Here is an 18,491-nt window from a genome sequence, read left to right as displayed (position 1 = left end):
CTTTCAGATCGTACTTGAGAAAATGCAACTGCAACCTCAAAACCGAATACTCATCTTGTATGGTAAAATTTTTATGAAAAAAAAATGATAAATCAAATATCTATATAATTTAAACATAAAATTGTCAATGTTTTCAAGTAATTCTCAAATCTATTTGCTTCTTCGTACCTACTATATGCTATATATCTATTTGTTTAACTCATTAAAGAAATTGAAATTTGCTAATAAAATAAATCAATAATTCACATAAGATCCCGAAAAAATAATTCAATTTAACCCCATTTAACTCCCTCCTTAAATGAAATAAAAAAGTTGAGCACTCCTAAAAATTAGTAAATCAATACAAAATTTATAGCTTTGACATCTTCATATTTTTCAAAAAAAAATCTTATCCTCTATAAAAATTTTATCTTTGTAAGACCAAATTTAAATTTTATCTCTCAATAGCTCATGCTTATAAATATATAGAGATTCCATGCACATTATTTAATAATGCCACAGTTAGAACTTATCTTAAATTTAAATCAAATAAAATAGAATAGAAATGAATAATTCCAAAAATTAAAAAGATAGAGTGCACGACTTTGCAAACCTGATTTTGAGAGGAAACCTTAATCTAAATTTGGTTTCATTATTTACTGTAACTTTACCATGAATTGTGTATAATAACGTAGTTTTTATTTATTTTATTTATTTTAACATAAAAATTTCAAATGTATAATAATAAATAATTAAAGAAATTATTTATTTGCATATAATTAAATAAAAATTTTACTATTTCATTGATCTTCGATGAAGTGTGATCTCTGTTTACTCGAAAAGATATTCTGATATCTGTATGATTTTAAAAAAATACATAGATTAAATATAGTTAATTATTACATTAAAATAACTACTTTTATTAATATACATGCACATCAAAATAGTTATAGATATCTTACTTGTATTTATCTTGTATTTTAAGGAGACCAAAGCCCCACGTTTCCTTTTAAGCTATTGATCGCATCTTCTCTCATCTCTCCTTCTACTTATTTTAAGCCATTATTTATGATGTTGACTAGACCATTCACATTGTTGATGTCATTGATGTGATATGACATGTCACAATATTTATTTTAATCTTTACATTAAGTATTCTAGTTTATTTTTTTACAAATAAATTTTTCTAATTTGTTTCTATCAATTCATTCCCCACTTTTTTTTTCTCATCTTTTCTAAACTCTATTTATTTTTGGTTCTCTATTTCTTAATTTCTATTAAAAATGTCACTTTGATTTTCTTGATTTCACATTACATAAATGATTTACATGAAAATTATATTTTATAAAATAACTATCAATTTACATAATTCAAAAATTATATTTTTCAACTTCAAAAGAAAAATTATATTTTATAAAATATAATTTTATGTTTCAAATATTCTAAAATAGCTTCACTTAACTTACAATATATAATTTTACAACATGAGCACCTTTCTCAATACTAAAAATAATTAAACTATTTTGTTCAAGACTGATAATATTTTGTCTTACAAAAAAAAACATAATTAAACTATTTTGTTCAAGACCGAAATCATTGTGTCTTACAAATTGAAAAATAAATTGTTTAACCGCAACAAGAGTGACTTTCGCGGTACTATTATCTTGTAGCTCGAATGCTATCGATATTGATAATCTCACTCATGTGGCTCAACTTGGGATTCCTTGAAACCTTCAAAAATCCTATTGACCTAGGGAATCTCAAATAATTCACCCGTTGGTTGCAAAATAAATTTGAACTTGTTATCGTCCTACCATAGCCAACGAAAATACTTACATAACCAATTTAAACCCGTTACCGAATAAATTACTAGAAATCGAAAATAACTATTAAATTTACATGTGTCGGAGCTCCACCAGATTATCGTTAAACAAAACATACCTTCAAATTAAAAAAATTACTAAATAAACAAAAACACAAATACATAAAAAAAAAAGAGGCTCCTCATCTCTCTCTCCCATTCATCCTCTAACAAAATATAAGCAAAAAAAAAATTCCTTCAACTCAGATTGATCTACCATTGGGAGTTATATATACCAATTTAGTCATGCCAAAGAGAATGACCACCAAATAAAATATTATTTTTAAATTTTTTTAAATAAAAATAAATCACAATTAAAAAGAAATCGGTAAAGTGGTGGTGCCATTTAGAATAGCTCCACCAATAAGAAAAAAAATTATTTTTGATTTTTTTAAAGCTACACAATTAAAAATGACATTGGTAGGCATTGGAAACTGGTGGCTCCAAATTATTTGGCTCCAATAGAGAAGGATTATTTTTTTAAAGCCTCCCCCAATTTTTCAGAAATAACAATATTTCCCTGGCTCCACTAAAAAATAATTTTTTACCCCGTTTGTTGACATGGCATGTTGGTGGCGCTGAACAATTTGGCTCTACCAAATTTTACTGTAGCTTTCCCTTTTTTTTCATGTTTAATCATAATGGTGGGTCATTTCTGTAATTAATCAATTTTTTTATGCCAATTTTATAAAAAAAAAATTTTATATTGACAATAATGCCCTATCAATCAAACTAAGACTCAATTGGTCGTGAGTATTATATCAATTATAGTTGTAATATCTTAAATAAGAAAGAAAAATATTTGGTGTTATTTAATTTGATTTTAGTGAATTTTAGAATTAAATTTTTAGAACATTTGATATTCATATTTAATTGGATTTTTATATTTAAATTTATTTTATTTATAAGGATAATATTTTAATCCAATATTCTTTTACATATCATTTAATTTTTGTTCAATTAGCAAGTTTGTTGTTGTAGTATATATATATTTTTTGTGATAAATTTATGGATGAGGTAAATTTTATTAAATTAAGTTCACTAAATCATCAATTTTATATTTAGAAAATCAATTGACTAGTGAGGCATTTTTTGGATGAGACTCAAGTATTTCTGGGTTAATATGTCTTCTAATCGATGAAAGAGCTATCTATTAGTTTTAAAATACACTTTGAATCACCTATTTTTCAGTTTGGAAGCTCATGTTATGGTTATTTTAGTGAAGATTGCGCAACTAAAGTTTTTGCGTGAGATTATTATGAGGATTACAAGTTTGGGGCTTTAATTTGTGTTTAAATCATATTGCATTCAATTTTAAGACTTACTTTTGATTATATATGAGCCTAATATTGTTTTTATTAAGTTTTATATTTTATTTATTTATCCAAATTTTAGGATATTTTTAAGTAGTTTAAGTTGTTTAGGAGTTTTATATTTCTTAGTTGGCAAGAAAGCTTAGTTCAATTAGAATTACTTCTTACATAGCCAAATTTGGAGTTTGTTTTTTCCTTGAATTTATAACTTATATGAGGACATTTTCATTATTCATTATGTAAGATGTTTGATTAATTGATTTAATAAAAGCACTCTTTAAAATATTTTATAAGGTTTGATTCTTGTTTTTAATTTAGAATATTTACAACAATTTGATTTTCAATGGTGCTAGAAAAGGTGATTTCGGAACCCCACTCCCGTAAATCAAGTTCATAAATATTAAATATGAATACTTACGGAGTTGGCATAAAAGTATATTAAAGTTTAGGTCGGTACCAATTTGTAAAATTGTTAAAGTTTTTGAAAGTTTTCATTATTGATTTCCTGCAGAAATTGGTGTGAAATTTATAGTTTTTAAGTTTAGATTATGAAAAGAACTAAATTGTGACACTTAATTGTTAGTTTTGTACATAGGGACTAAGTGAATAAAATGTGAAATTTTAATATAAATAGAAACTAAGGGGTTCCTAATGAATGTAATTGAAGTAAAATTTTAAACTAAGGTTAAAAATTGAAAGTTATGGCTATTTCAAATTCAGGGACTAAATTGAATAAAATCTAAAACTTTAGGGGTATCAAAAAATGATATTATATAGGTGTATTCATGGCATGGCATAATGTGTAAATGTTTAGTATTGATGAATTGTATGGAATAATTGTATATATCAAGAATTACATTAAACATGAGATAATTGAGGAAAAGCAAAAATTATTTATTAGTTTTGGAAGAATCAACTTTTTTGGTGTTTTGATCAGATAAGTTCATTTGATATGTATGTACTTAGGTTGTTATATATTTGAATTGTGTATATGTGTGTGTTTGGTTGTGAATTGGTAAGATTAGGCTAAAGTTGGACTAAATTGAAAATTGATATTTATATGTGTAAAAGATGCCTGTGTGAGCTTAGTAAATGTTAGGATACGATTGGCATGCCAATAGGGTCTTGTGCGTGTTTGTACAGGATTGATTACAAATGTTACTGAGGTCCAGCATTTGTTGTGAATTCTCAAATATATGTGACACTAGTTTAGTTCGGATGAGTAACTCGATGTGTCACTATAAAGGTTTAGCTCGAATAGATAACTTGACATGTATAAATTTAGCTCGAACGAGCAACTGGTATGGTGTAGACACCTATGTATATGAGCCCGTTTACTAGCTCATCAGGCGAATCAATTTATATGAAATTGAGAAACTGAAATGGGATGAAATGAACTTGATATTCAAATGGTAAGTTATTGAATGAATTGTGTAAGAAAAATTGATTGGAGTATTCCCTTTGATTTATATATATGTGTGAATGTAACATTCCTGAATTGAGTATGAATAAAGAATATTGCCTTGTTAATGTTTTGTTTTGCCATATCTAGCCAAACTATGCCAAGTTAAGGTAGTTTATTGTATTTAGAAAAAAGATAATATAAGTTTTGTTTCATACCTTTGAACTTACTAAGTGTCACGTGTGAATGTAATATGCGAATGTGCAAGTGTACACATCGAATCATGTAATAAAGTAGTAAGATAGTCTTTTTAGGAACCAGATAGGATTAATTTGGTTAAACTATTACTATAAACTATATGAATCAGGCTGTGGCAAAATAGAATAACAATTTGAAGAGGAATAATCATGTATGCAATATTAAAATCAAATAACTAACTTAAAATGATGTGGCAAAGATACGGAGACAAAGTTGAGAGGATCTATATTGTTGAATGGGAAGGATGGGATTACTAAGATTCTTTCCTCATAACACAAAAATGTCATGGCAAAATCTTAACCAATTTCTATTCAGATTAAATTTAAGGTAGTCTTCTTCTTTCGGGAGTCAGACTTCAAGCTACCCTACCTAAGGCTTTCCATGTCTACAAGCCTTAAGAAGGATACCCAACATTGTTTCTTCCTTTCTTTGGACAAAGTTCAGCTCTATGTCTAGACTGCTACGAGTATTCTATCGAATACTCGCTTGTATCATTCAGTCACTATCCAACTCATCTAACCTTTTCAGAATTAAATCAAGTTTATGGACATACTATACATTCATCTATGTCTAGAGATTACATGCATAAATTTTAAAATAGCACAAATTGAATGAAACAGTAAATCTAATCAGGATAATGCATTGGTTATTAAAGGAACAAAAGATTCATGCAGTAATCCCAACTCAATAAGATTAGCTCATGAGTTGGAAATTAAAATCCAAAATGAAAGTATTATTCAACAACATATTTCCACAGTTAAAATTCGTAGAAATCAATTAAGATAATGAAGGAAGAACTTCAGGAAGCTTTCACCAATCTAGCCCTCACTCCAGTGCTACAATATCTTGCGAAGCACAGGATTGAATGTTTCTCTTTCTTCCTTATGTTGTTGCTCTATTCCTTAGCTGCCACCCTCTTTCCTTGCATCTCTGGATCTCCCAAAAGAAATTTTGTGAGAGGAAAAACTACTTCCTTCCTCTCTTTCTCTTTCTTCTTTTTATAGGGTAGGTCTCCTTCTCAGTGCACACTCTTTTCTTCCTATTTTTCAAGTGGATATTTATGGTACAAGTACAACTGACTGAAAGTGGCACGGATTGAAAACTGAGCCAACATATTCCTAGAATTGCCATGGCGTTTGTGCTGACAATCTGTCCAACCTTCTGTCAAGACAAAACTTCGCTCGTTCACTTCTTTTCCTCCTTTGTGCACTAACTATAAACAACACACAATCCCTTTCCTCCCACAAGTAAAATTAACATATAATGACATTGAAAGCACAATCCAAGCTTCATGATGTAATGTTATAAAAATACTAATATAATTTCCTAAAATGTAACTAAATTTACTCAAGTAGGAACAATTAACCAAATTTAGAGGCCTAAAATATAACTCTTTTCAAGAGTTATCACTAAGCATCCAATATGCTTACCTTGTTTGCTTTTCCTTTTCCTTGTATATAGTCACCTTGTGGAACATGTCAAGCTTAATCGTTTTAAAGCTCACACTATCATCAAATCAGTAGTTATGCGATTATTTTAAGTTAAGGGTTATGGCATGTATATAAGTGTATTGTGTATAGCTTAATATATCAAAGTCTTGATGAGTTAAATGTCTATGATGAGTTGAATGTTGGTTATGGTATCTAAAATTGTGACGCATGATTTGGCAATAGTTTACGCCTAGTTGAACTAGTATGTTTGATTTTCATGCATGAGAGATGTGTTGGAGAATGGTTAATTTGGGCCATTTTTAAGGTTATGAAGGCATTGATGATTAAATAGTATATGTATGCTAATGTTGAGTTTGGTTAAACATGGTTGAATGGAAATTAGAGATAAAATAGGCTTAAATGATGAATGTTTGTAATAGGTGAACTATTATTGATTATTGATGTTTATGCTTTAAGCTTATAAGCCATTTATGTGTATATTGTACATAGGTGTTTGTAAGTGAAGTGATATAGCATGTTTCAATATGTATTGGCATAAGTAAACATTGGTGTTTGAATGGTTTAGATGTTAAGATTTAATGATACTGAAATGTTTGAGTTTAATTGATGTATAAGTAGTAAATGACTTGATAAAAACTTGAACATGGATGTTGAACTTGTTTGGCATGTTTTGGTACATTTTGAATCAAGTGAAGTTGGTACTTAGTGAATATATTGAAAGTATTGGTTGGAAACTTACCTAAATGTATATTTTGCCAAAAATAGAGGCCACATCGTGACCTCAAACTTTTGACGTCGCAACTTTGCCATTACAGTGAGTCACGTCATGACGAGCTTAGGCTTATCGTCGCAACCTAATATACTATGATGGCCACATTGTGACGAGAACCAGACGAAGTCGTGACATCGATCCACACATTTTAAAATCCTTCCAATTTGGTCCTCTTTTGTACTCGGGTTGACAAAAGAGCTTTCATAAGCTCGTATAAGACCCGAAAATGATTTTTTAATGTAAATTGAATGTGAATGATGTTTAATCACATAAGTTATTGATTAATTACTACATTTTTATTGTTTTTACTCCAGCAAGGAATGTAGGATTCCATAGTTCGGACCCAGTGATCGGTTTGGGTGAGGGATGTTAGATTTAGTGGTATCAAAGCTATGGTGTAACGACTCAATTTTCTACTCGTGTCAAAAATTACGATTCTAAAATGCCATTTGCATAAATCGTGTCGTAATTATTAATATTTAATATTTACAAGGCTGTTATAGAAATATATTAAAATTTGGTCGAGTGATTTTGTTTAATTGATAGTTAATTAATGTACAAGTGTAATCATTGACGTGTGTGAATATATAATGCGAATGTGAAAGTATACACGTCGAATCAAGTAATAAAGTGATAAGTGAGATCATTTCCATAGGTATCGAAATAGGTAAAAATATAATTGAGTTATTACTATAAACTATACTAATTAGGCTTATGGCAAAATAAACAGAATATTGATTTGAAGTGAGGTACTAATATATGAAATATAAAAATCAAATAATGAATAAAATGTTGTGGCAATTCTACGAGACAAAGTTAAGAGGATTGATGTTGTTGAAAGGAAAGGTTAGAATTACTTGGATTATATCTTAATAACATAATAATATAATGGCAAAATCTTGACCAAATTAATGTTCAGAGTATAACTACTGCATTCTGCTTCCTTCAAAAGATGGAATTAAAGTTATCATTCTAAGTCTTTGTTTGTCTACAAGTCTCAAGAACAAAACCTAACAATATTCTTCCTTACTCTGTACAGATCACAACTCTCTGTATAGAGTGCTACAAGTATTCGCTTGAGTACTCGCTCGTATCATTCGGTTACAATCCAATTTATTTGACCTTTTTAGAATTAAATTAAGTCTAAGGATATATCATGCATTCATCTATGTCTAGAGCCTGCATGCATATATTTAGAATAATCCAAACCGAATAAAATAGTAGATCTACTCAAAATATCACCATGATCATTAAATGTATCAAGATAGATCTAGTAATTCCAACCCAAATGAAATTAGCTCATAGGTTGGGGTTTAAAATCCAAAATCAGAATAACATTCAACATCATTGTTAATAGTTTAGACATCACAGAAAATAATTAACAGAATAAAGGTAGAATTATTGGATGCTTTCGCCACTCCAGCTTTCACTTCGACATTGTTGAATTGTTCAAGACCCAAGGCTGATTGCTCGTCCATTTCCTTGCGTCTCTACTCTCCTCTTAAACTAATACCCTCTCCTTTTCTCTAGAATTTCTCACGAGTTTTCTAGAGAGAAAATTGTTCTCCCAATCCCCTTCTAAAAACATCATGTAAAATCCCCTCCAAAATCTTCTTTTCTTTCTTTCTTTTATCTTTCCTCTTTTATAGGGTAGGTCCCCTCTCTCAGTACAAAATTTGCTCCCTCTCTTTTAGGTAGATTTATCTGGTACACGTCCAGCTAGCTAAGAGTGACGATGATTGAGTGTCGCGTCAGGATTTTCCTGGAATTTCCATGGCATTTGTGTTGGCAATCCATCCAACCTTTTGCCATGGCAATATTTCATTTCCTTCATTCTTTTCCTCCTTTTCTTCATCCTTCCAGCACTTGCTGCGTACAACAACCAATTCCATTCTTTCCAATAGTAAAAGTAACATGAAATGACATTAAAGGCACAATCCATGCGTTTATTATACAATGTTCTAAAAATAACCTAAAAACGAAAATATATCTTCTTAAGTACAGAAATTTAATCAAGCTTAAAGGTTCGAAATATAACTTTTTTCAAGAGTTATCACCCCTTAAACCTGAGTGCTTGCTTGTCCTCAAGAAAAATATGTATGAATGCATGAATGCATGAATGCATGAATTTTCCATAACTACACTATTGTTTCTTGCACTGCTAAACCAAGCGAAACATATTTTATACCCCTATTTTCAGCAGTCTTCTGTCTAAATAAAAAATTGGTTCAAATTTTATAGGTTTGTTTAGCATACGAAGTGGAGAACATGTTACCTAAAAATAGAAGTTCCTAAACATTCATGCAATTTTGACTATAGCAAGCACATCCTAATGTACTTAGTTTACCCTTCCACTCAACTCAGTTTTTCTTCTCATACTTATTTTGTCATTGCATTATATAAAAAAATTCTAGGGAATTCATCTTATCACATGATTTCTTTAGTTTACAATCTCAATGGAGCATACACTAGATTGCCAGGTATTACATCACACCATAATTTAAATGTAATTCACTCATGAAGCTAAGGCTTTTGACTAAAAAGATTGATGGATCAAACAACTACCCCCTTAGCTACTCAGCCTACTACTACAGTGGAGTGTCCCTAAACTATTTTTTTTACTCACTCTTATTTGATCTTGCTTTTCTAATCAATAATACAATGGAGCAAATAGAGTATTACTGGCCTACTAACAATTTCAAAAATTGGAGTGCTTTATAGTGTCTTTTTAAATTTTATTTTATTTATTCATTTACCCTCAGCTTTGTCGTGGTATTTATTATTACATAATGCCAATTTACTGATCTTAGTTTTAAGACTTCTAAGTATATTAAAAGAACCCCACTATAGACTAATTGCGATTATACTTAGGTCATTCTACTTTTAGGCATCAATTTTCACACGACTATCCAAAGCTAAACATACCTAGTCAATTATCACAATTTTCACAGTTTGAAGAGTTATTATCCTCATCAAACATCATAGATAACAATATACTTCTCATGGTCTAACAGTTATTTAACATTTGTATGTCATGGACAAATGAGTAACAAAACGATCTAATGATTAAACAAAATATCTCATGCATGCAATATGTGCAACACACCCTAAAATAAAGGATGCATTATCTTTAATGCATGATCAGACACTAAATTTCACATATGCAAAAACAAATAGATAAGTAGAAAATGAAATGAAAACAATTATGAATGCATGAAAAACACATGTAAAAATGGAAAAAAAAAATGCAAATAAAAAGAAAAAACAAAAGCTTGAAAAGGATTTGTATTAGAGTGGATTTCGTAGCAACGTGCTTGTAGCGCTGCTTCTGTTTGAGCTGATTGATTGGCACCTCTTCTTCATCATCATCTGATTTCATAAGATCATCAATCAGTTGATTAATCTCTCGATCTTACTTTGATATGGGTGCAATGGTTTGAGGTGTATTAGCAGGTTCCTATAGTGCAGAAGTTTGCTTCATGTTATCTCCTTCCTTATCTGAGTCAATGTTCATCGATTCTGTTTTCTCTTCCTCCCTCTTTGTTTCTTTGTTCTTCTGTTCTACAATGGCTGGATGTGTGGTAGTGTCTGTCACAGTGACTTCGACTTCCTATTCATCTTCATCCTCTGGATCTAATAACAACTCTTTGGGAAAAGTAGGGAATGCAGGCATGGGCCTAGTAAAATTTTTTTGAAGAGATTTCTTGATGGCATTATCCCTTATTCTGGCATAACTCCAAAATAAAGCCATTTCTTCTTGAGCCCTTCTTAGATCAATAGTTGTCCTTAGTTGTTGTTTCTCCATCAAACAAAACTGTTGTTTCAACATATCAAGAGTATTGAGCACTTGCTGCTTGAAATCATTATGAGATGTGGATGGAGTGGGATGGGTAACAGTAGGTGGAGAAGAGGTTGATGTAGAGCCAAGATGCCGTGGCATTTCTTCCCATAAAAGTCTCATGGAAATTTGTTTGGTGATGGCTCATTTGTTAGGGATTTTGTCCTCATTTTCTTGGATAGGGACATTAACCCTTTGACAATGTGCAGTAATGAGAGATGGAAAGTTCAGGGTGCCTACATTCTTTTGTGCGCAATGATTCACTTCTCTAAAAATAATTTTTCCAACATTTATCTTTCATCCAATCATAATAGAGTGCAGTAACAACATGCGTTCCTTTGAAATAGTAGAGTTATAAGTTGAAGGGTTAAGGTGAGATTTAAGAAAATGGTACCATACCCTACAATGAGGCTTCTAAGAAACACGGTCGATGTTGTAGCTGTCATTCTGAGAAACTATCCATTTGGTCACTTCCACACATAAACCTGTAAGAACTTGATTGAGTCCTTTTGCTGTTATTGTCTTGACAAATTGAGAATGGTCATCACGACCTTCATGTAAACCATATTGTGCGTTGATGGAGTATTCATCGAATAACACTGAAGCATTGTGTGCATAAATGAAAGCATTATTTAGAGAGGTTAAATGGGCATAATATTCCTTTAGAACATTCGTGCGAACATCATTTAGATGAAGGCAAAATAGTTGTCATCTATGTTTCTCTACCATGGAAAAAATTGCTTCAGTGTATCTCATAAAGGCTATGTCTTGAAAAAAAAGCCTTTTTTTCGTACAAAAGGGTCGTTTTGATGTGTTCGTGTTGTACTTTTCTTCATGGCTTTGCTGAAAAGTGTTCTTGGAGGCATAGAGGTTGATAGAGATGGCATAGGTCGAGCCATTTGAGGAAAAATAGTAACTGTAAAAAGAAAAAAGTTAAGGCCTTTAAAGTTATGGAGGAAAAACTAAAAATGGTGAAAAAACTGAAAATAACTTAGAGAAAGAAAATAAATCGGTTAGGGTAAAAATGAGAGAGAATATAGAAGTAACATGGGGGATAAGATTAGCCTGAAATTATGGCCTGACGTGGTAAAGTAAAAATTAGGCGAGAAAAGAAAAAAAATTAAGCTAAAAATTTGCAAGTATGCTAAGTGAGCTAACTATGATAAAGCCTAGGCCAAAATCTACCTCCAACAAAAAAAAGAAATAAAAATTAATTAAATTGAAAGAAGAGAGAAATCAAAAACAAATTAATTAACTAAAACCAAGCAAAAAAATACAATATGCAGTTCAAAGAGAAATGGAATGTTTATCATGAAGTATGGGAGCTCCTCAATAATGCTTCAAACGTTCGCTATTGACTTTGAAATTAAAACCAGTCTTGCCATCTTTGACTTCTACAGATCTATAAGGGTAAACATGTACTATTTCAAATGGGCCAGACCAATGAGACTTTAATTTGCCAGTCAACAATTTTAGCCTAGAATTGAACAGCAACACTTGTTGTCTAGGTTCAAATTGCCATGGAAAAATCTTCTTATCATGCCATTGCTTTGTATTTTCCTTATATAGTTTGGCATTCTCATAAGCTTGAGCTCTAAATTCTTCCATCTCATTTAGCTCTAGTAGTCGATTATTTCCAACATTAATCCAATCCATGTTTAATTTCTTAGTTGCCCAAAATGCCTTATGTTCAAGTTCAACAAGCAAATGGCAAGGCTTCCAATAGATGAGCTTGAAAGGCAACATTCCGAATGGTGTCTTAAAGGCAGTACGATATGCCCAAAAAGCTTCATCCAATCTGGATGACCAATCTTTACGAGTGGGATTGACTACTTTCTCCAAAATTTAATTAATCTCTCTATTAGAGACCTCGCTTGTCATTTTTCTAGGCATGATATGACGTGGCAATTTTATGTGTAACCCTATATCTATTCAAGGCAGTAGAAACTAATTTACAGTCAAAATGAGAACCTTCATAACTAATCAAAGCACGGGGAGTACCAAACCTGGTGAAAACATTCTTATGCATGAATTTTAGTACTGATTTGACATCATTCATAGGGAGAGCGTCAACCTACTTGAAGACGTAACCTACATCTACAATAATGTATATATTTCCCCACGAGGGTGGAAATAGACCCATAAAGTCGATTCCCCACACATTAAACAATTCAACTTCTAGAAAGTTTTGCAATGACATTTCATACCTCTTTGATAAGTTCCTAATTCGTTGACAACAATTGCAAGCTTGGAAAAATTCATGTACATCTTTAAACATGTCTGGCCAATAAAAAGCCAGATTGGAGAACTTTTGCAGCAGTTCACATCCCACCAAAGTGTCCTCTATATGGTGCTGAATGAAAATGGTGTAAAATACTCTAAATCTCGTCATCTAGAACACACTTCCAAATTATTTGATCTGCACAATGTTTGAATAAAAACAGCTTATCCTAATAATATTGCTTAGCATCATGGAGAAATTTTCTTCATCTTTGACTATTGAGCTCAGGTAGCAGCAATCCACTTACTAAGAAATTAACAATATCGACATACCAAGGTAATGTAGTGGCAACAGTCAGTTGCTCATCTGAAAAATCCTCCTTAATGAGTTGAATATTACTGTCTTCATTTCCTACTTCAAGTCTAGACAAGTGAACAGCCACTTGATTCTCTATACCTTTTCTATCTCAAATTTCTAGATTAAATTCTTGTAGCAGCAATATCCATCGAATTAATCTTGGCTTGGCATTTTCTTGGTCACCAAATACTTAATCGCATAATGATCTGTATAAATTGTAACTTTGCTGCCAACCAAATAGGATTTGAATTTTTCGAATGCAAATATTACAACCAATAATTCCTTCTTAGTATTGGTGTAGTTCAACTACGTATCTATCAGCGTCTAACTTGCATAGTAAATGGCATGAAACACGTTATCCTTCTTTTTCCGAAGCACTACTTTTACAGTGAAATCACTGGCATCGCACATAAGTTCAAAAGGTAATGTTTAGTGCGATGCTAAGAGAATCGGTTCTATTATCAGTTGCTTTTTCAAATCCTCAAATTCTTGCACAAAGGTTCATCAAAGTTGAAGGCTCTATTATGTTCTAACAATGCACACAAGGGTTTGGATATCTTTAAAAAATCCTTAATAAATTGTTGATAAAATCATGTATGGGCAAGGGAACTTTGAATACCTTTAATTGTAGTAGGTGGTGGAATTTTTTCAATAACCTCAATCTTCACTTTGTCTATGGCAATCCCTTACTGTAAATTTTATGTCCCAGAACAATGCCTTCACAAACCATGAAATGACATTTTTCCCAATTCAGAACAAGGTTAGTCTCTCACACTTTAAAAAAACTAGCTCCAAGTTTTTTAAACAACCTGCAAAAGTATCACCAAACACTGAGAAGTCATCCATAAAAACTTCTAAAAATTTCTCCACCATGTCCGAAAATTTCCATCATACAATGTTGAAATGTTGCAGGGGCATTGCACAATCCAAATCGCATTCATCTAAAATCGAAGGTTCTATAAGGACACACGAACGTAGTCTTTTTTTGGTCAGTAAAAGTTATAGAAATCTAATTATACCCCGAATAACCATCCAAAAAGCAATCAAAGGTTTTTCCCACTAATCTATCTAACATTTGATCGATGAATGGCAAAGGAAAATGGTTCTTCCTAGTTGCTTTGTTAAGCTTTTGATAGTCCATTCAAACTGAAACTCTTGACAATATGAGTTGGAATGAGTTTATTGTTATCATTGCTAACCATAGTAACACTCCCTTTCTTGGATACACATTGAACAGGGCTCACCCATGAACTATCAGAAATAGGATAGATTATTCCAACATCAAGCCATTTGATAATCTCCTTTTTAATGAATTCCTTTATAATGGGGTTTAGTATTCTCTGTTGCTCGATAGAATTTCCATGGCAATGCTCTAGTAAAATCTTATGCATGCAAATGGCCAGACTGATTCCTTTGATATCCACAATTGTCAACCCTAGTGCCTTCTTAGATCTCTTCAAAATTTCTAGCAATTAAGCCTTTTGATCTGATGTTAATTCTACAGAGATAACTACTGGCAATGTGTTGTTGTCTTCTAAGTAGGCATACTTCAAATGTAATGGAAAAGGCTTCAAATCCAAAGTAGGAGGGTCCTCTATAGAAGGTCGAGGAGGTTTAAAAGAACGTTTTGATAAATTTAAAGATTCAATACTCTTCTTTTCTCCATTTTCAAGTTGCTTAGTCTCTATTAGTTCACTATGTCCTTCAATCACTTCCTCTTCATTCAACTCAACCAAGTCTACTTCATTATCAGAATAGTTGTTCCAAAATTTTGACAATTCTCCTTTCACTACTGTGTTAATAATCCCAATGGCGTGACAATCTTTATCTGTATCTGGACACTTCATGGCATCAAAAACATTAAAGGTTATCTGCTGGTCATTAACTTTCATTGCTAATTCACCTTTCTGTACATCAATTAATGTTCTACTAGTGGCTAGAAAAGGTCTTCCAAGAATAATTGGTACCTCAGTATTAGTTTCACATTCCAGAATAATAAAATCTATTGGAAAAATAAACTTGTCAACTTGTAGACACTTAATTTTGCCCAGGCCAAAAAATAAATCCAAAAACAAACAAAAAAAAAACGAAGTCCAAGTTCAGTTCAGAATTACAAATATAATTTGGCCCAATTAGAATGGCCCATTACTTGAAAAGATTTAAGGTCAATCTACAAGCTTGACTCATATGGAAATATAATCTTCAATGATTTGCAATCTTAGATATGATATGCAATCTTAAATATGATACAATCTTAGATATGATTGCAATCTTAGATATGATATGCAATCTTAGAAGATATGATTTTGTAATCTTAGAGATTTAATTTGTAGATACCTTTTAATCATAACCGTTGATGTAATTGATCTGTACCGTTGGATTTGAGGAGGTTCAACTATAAATAGAGGCCTCTCCCTTCATTGTAAACACACTGGAGTTTTGGGAAACAATAAAAATTTTTGAGAGCTTTCACTCAAATTTCTCTCCCTCTTACGTTCTTATTTTCTACGGTTTGTTCTTATTTTATTCTTTGTTCATCTTCATTTTTCAACCCTTTTTATTTTGATTTAATCCATATTTCCGGATTTTTTATATATTTTAATTTTATTTAATAATTTTAGTATCATATCAAACTCTTTCATTTTTAATAATTTTTTTAGTATTACTCTTAGTAAATTATTTTTAAATTTTACTCAAATCATTATTTTAAAAAATATATTTCATTTAATTGTCATAATTTATCCAAAAGTTTTTCTAAAATGAGGCAATGTTTTTCGTATTTAGGAATTAGGAAATAGTGCCCTAACATCTTTGAGTTGCGATTTTCCGTTTGTCTAAATGCCTAAAGTATCCTTCTAAATAGATTTTGTAAATCACGAGATGATTTCAGTTACGAGAGTTTAAGAATATCATGTCCTATCATGCTAGATGTGATGTTTGTATTCTTTCGGAGCTAAGGAATCTCAATTTTTTCAACTTAAATAATTCCGGTTTTAAAAAAGGGATCCTATTTTTAAATCCTTTCAAATTTTTGACATTAAGACAGAAAACTATTCAATTTGGTACCAATTTTGGGCGTTGCGAGGGTGCTAATCCTTTCTCGTACGTAACCAACTCCTGAACCTATTTTCTTAATTTTCGTAGACCAAAACGTTTTATAAGGTGATCCAATCACACCTAAAAAGGTTGGTGGCGACTCCCATTTTTGTTTTTCAAAAGTCAATCCCCATTTTTCAAACATCCCTTTAAAAATGGTTTCGACAGCTTGGCGACTCCGCTGGGGACTTAAAAGAGTCAAGCCAAGCAATTGAGTATTTTCTGTCTTAATTTCAGAAGTTTGGAAAATTTAAAATTGGATCCTTTTTACATGTGTTTGCTGCATATGTTTGTTACCATACATTGTATTTGCATGACCGTTGTGGTCACACCCTTAAGTGGGAGTGAGAAGCTACACTTTCGTAAGGTTTTCACCTTCGTATGAGCTAGTGGATTGCTTCCGGGATACTGTACCTATGTCTTCGTGAGATTTTCATCTCCGTATGGCCATAGGGAAATGTGTCCCCCTGAACTGAACTTGGTCTATATGAGCCTATAATGGGTGAAGACCAAGAAATCTGCTGGTTCAGGTGCCCTGGCTTTAGAGCTAAAACTCATATAGTGAACTTTAGAGAGTTTAGGAAAGATAGTGATAGCCTTTAGTAAGCTACCCTTGTAAGTACTTGTTTATCATTTTTTTATGATACTAACCTATTTTTATTTTGCTGTCATTGTATGTCATTTGGCATTTAAAGGTGTCGATTCACGGCTCAATTTCTAGATTAGAAAGTTTTGTAATGAGGAATGAATACCTTGATAGAGTGGAGGACAATGCTTCTGTCTGTACCTGGTCAAAGAAAACCCAGTTAAAGAAAAGAGATAGTGTCACTGAGGGATATACGCCAGAGTTATAGGACTTCACTCATATTAATTCGATGCAGAATGAGTTTCAGGAGCTGAGAAACATTTGGGCCCAATGGGATGACGAGGCTAAGCAGCTTTTCTATCAGAATTATAGAGACCTTCCCTATTTGCTAGACGTCAAAGTAGATAGGCACTTATTTTGAGCTATGGTACAGTTCTGGAACCCTGCTTATAGTTGCTTTACATTTGGTGATATTGATCTTACACCTACTTTGGAGGAGTATACGACTTTACAGCGTTGCCCGAGGATTCAGGGTCACAAGGCTTATGTTAAGCCTACTAGTCTTCCAACTTTTTCAAAGAAGTTGGTGATGATTACTGGGATGAGTGAGCAGTGGGCTGTATCTCGTATACAGCAAAAGGGTGATAGTAAGTGCGTTCCATGGGCCATTTTGAGGGATTTGATATCAACACATCCAGACGTAAAGAAAAGGGTCGACGTCCTAGCTTTGAGTATTTCTGGCATGGTGATTTTCCCAAAGGCGTTGGGACATATAGATGAGGCAGTTGTGGATTTGTTCGATCGCGTTGGTAAGCAGAATACACCGGTACCAGCAATCCTAGCTGAGAGATTTAGATCTTTGAGTGCATGTCGGAGAGCTGACGAAGGTAGATTCATTGGATGTGCATAGTTGCTGTTGGTTTGGTTCCATATTCATTTTTGGAAGCTTGATAAGGTTCCCTGCCAAGTATTCTTTGAGGGTTCTTCTCCCTTAAAAGAAGCAGTAGACATGCCGATGAGAGATAACATTTCAGAGAAGAGGTGGATAGACATTGTTCAGAATCTTCGAGAGGAAGATGTTATGTGGAAGGCTCCTTGGTTAGTTCCTAGTGAAGTCCTTTACCGCTGTGGCAGTTTTGATTGGGTCCCTTTGGCAGGAATTTGGGGAGTTGTTGGATATGCAGCATTGCTTGTTCTAAGGCAATATAGAGCGAGGCAGTTCATACCGGTTACACAGGGTCTAGCTAAATGTGATTTCTCTTATAAAGGAGATCACTATAAGAAGAAGATACGAGAGATTTCTGAGGCTTGGAAGAAGCCTTTCTGTATGAAGATCTTAACCGAAGGCTCGACGTCA

This window comes from Gossypium arboreum, chromosome 3, assembly GCF_025698485.1.
Source record: "Gossypium arboreum isolate Shixiya-1 chromosome 3, ASM2569848v2, whole genome shotgun sequence".
Taxonomy (NCBI): Eukaryota; Viridiplantae; Streptophyta; class Magnoliopsida; order Malvales; family Malvaceae; genus Gossypium; species Gossypium arboreum.
The sequence above is the reverse complement of the archived record's forward strand: the minus strand, read 5'-3'. Positions refer to the sequence as shown.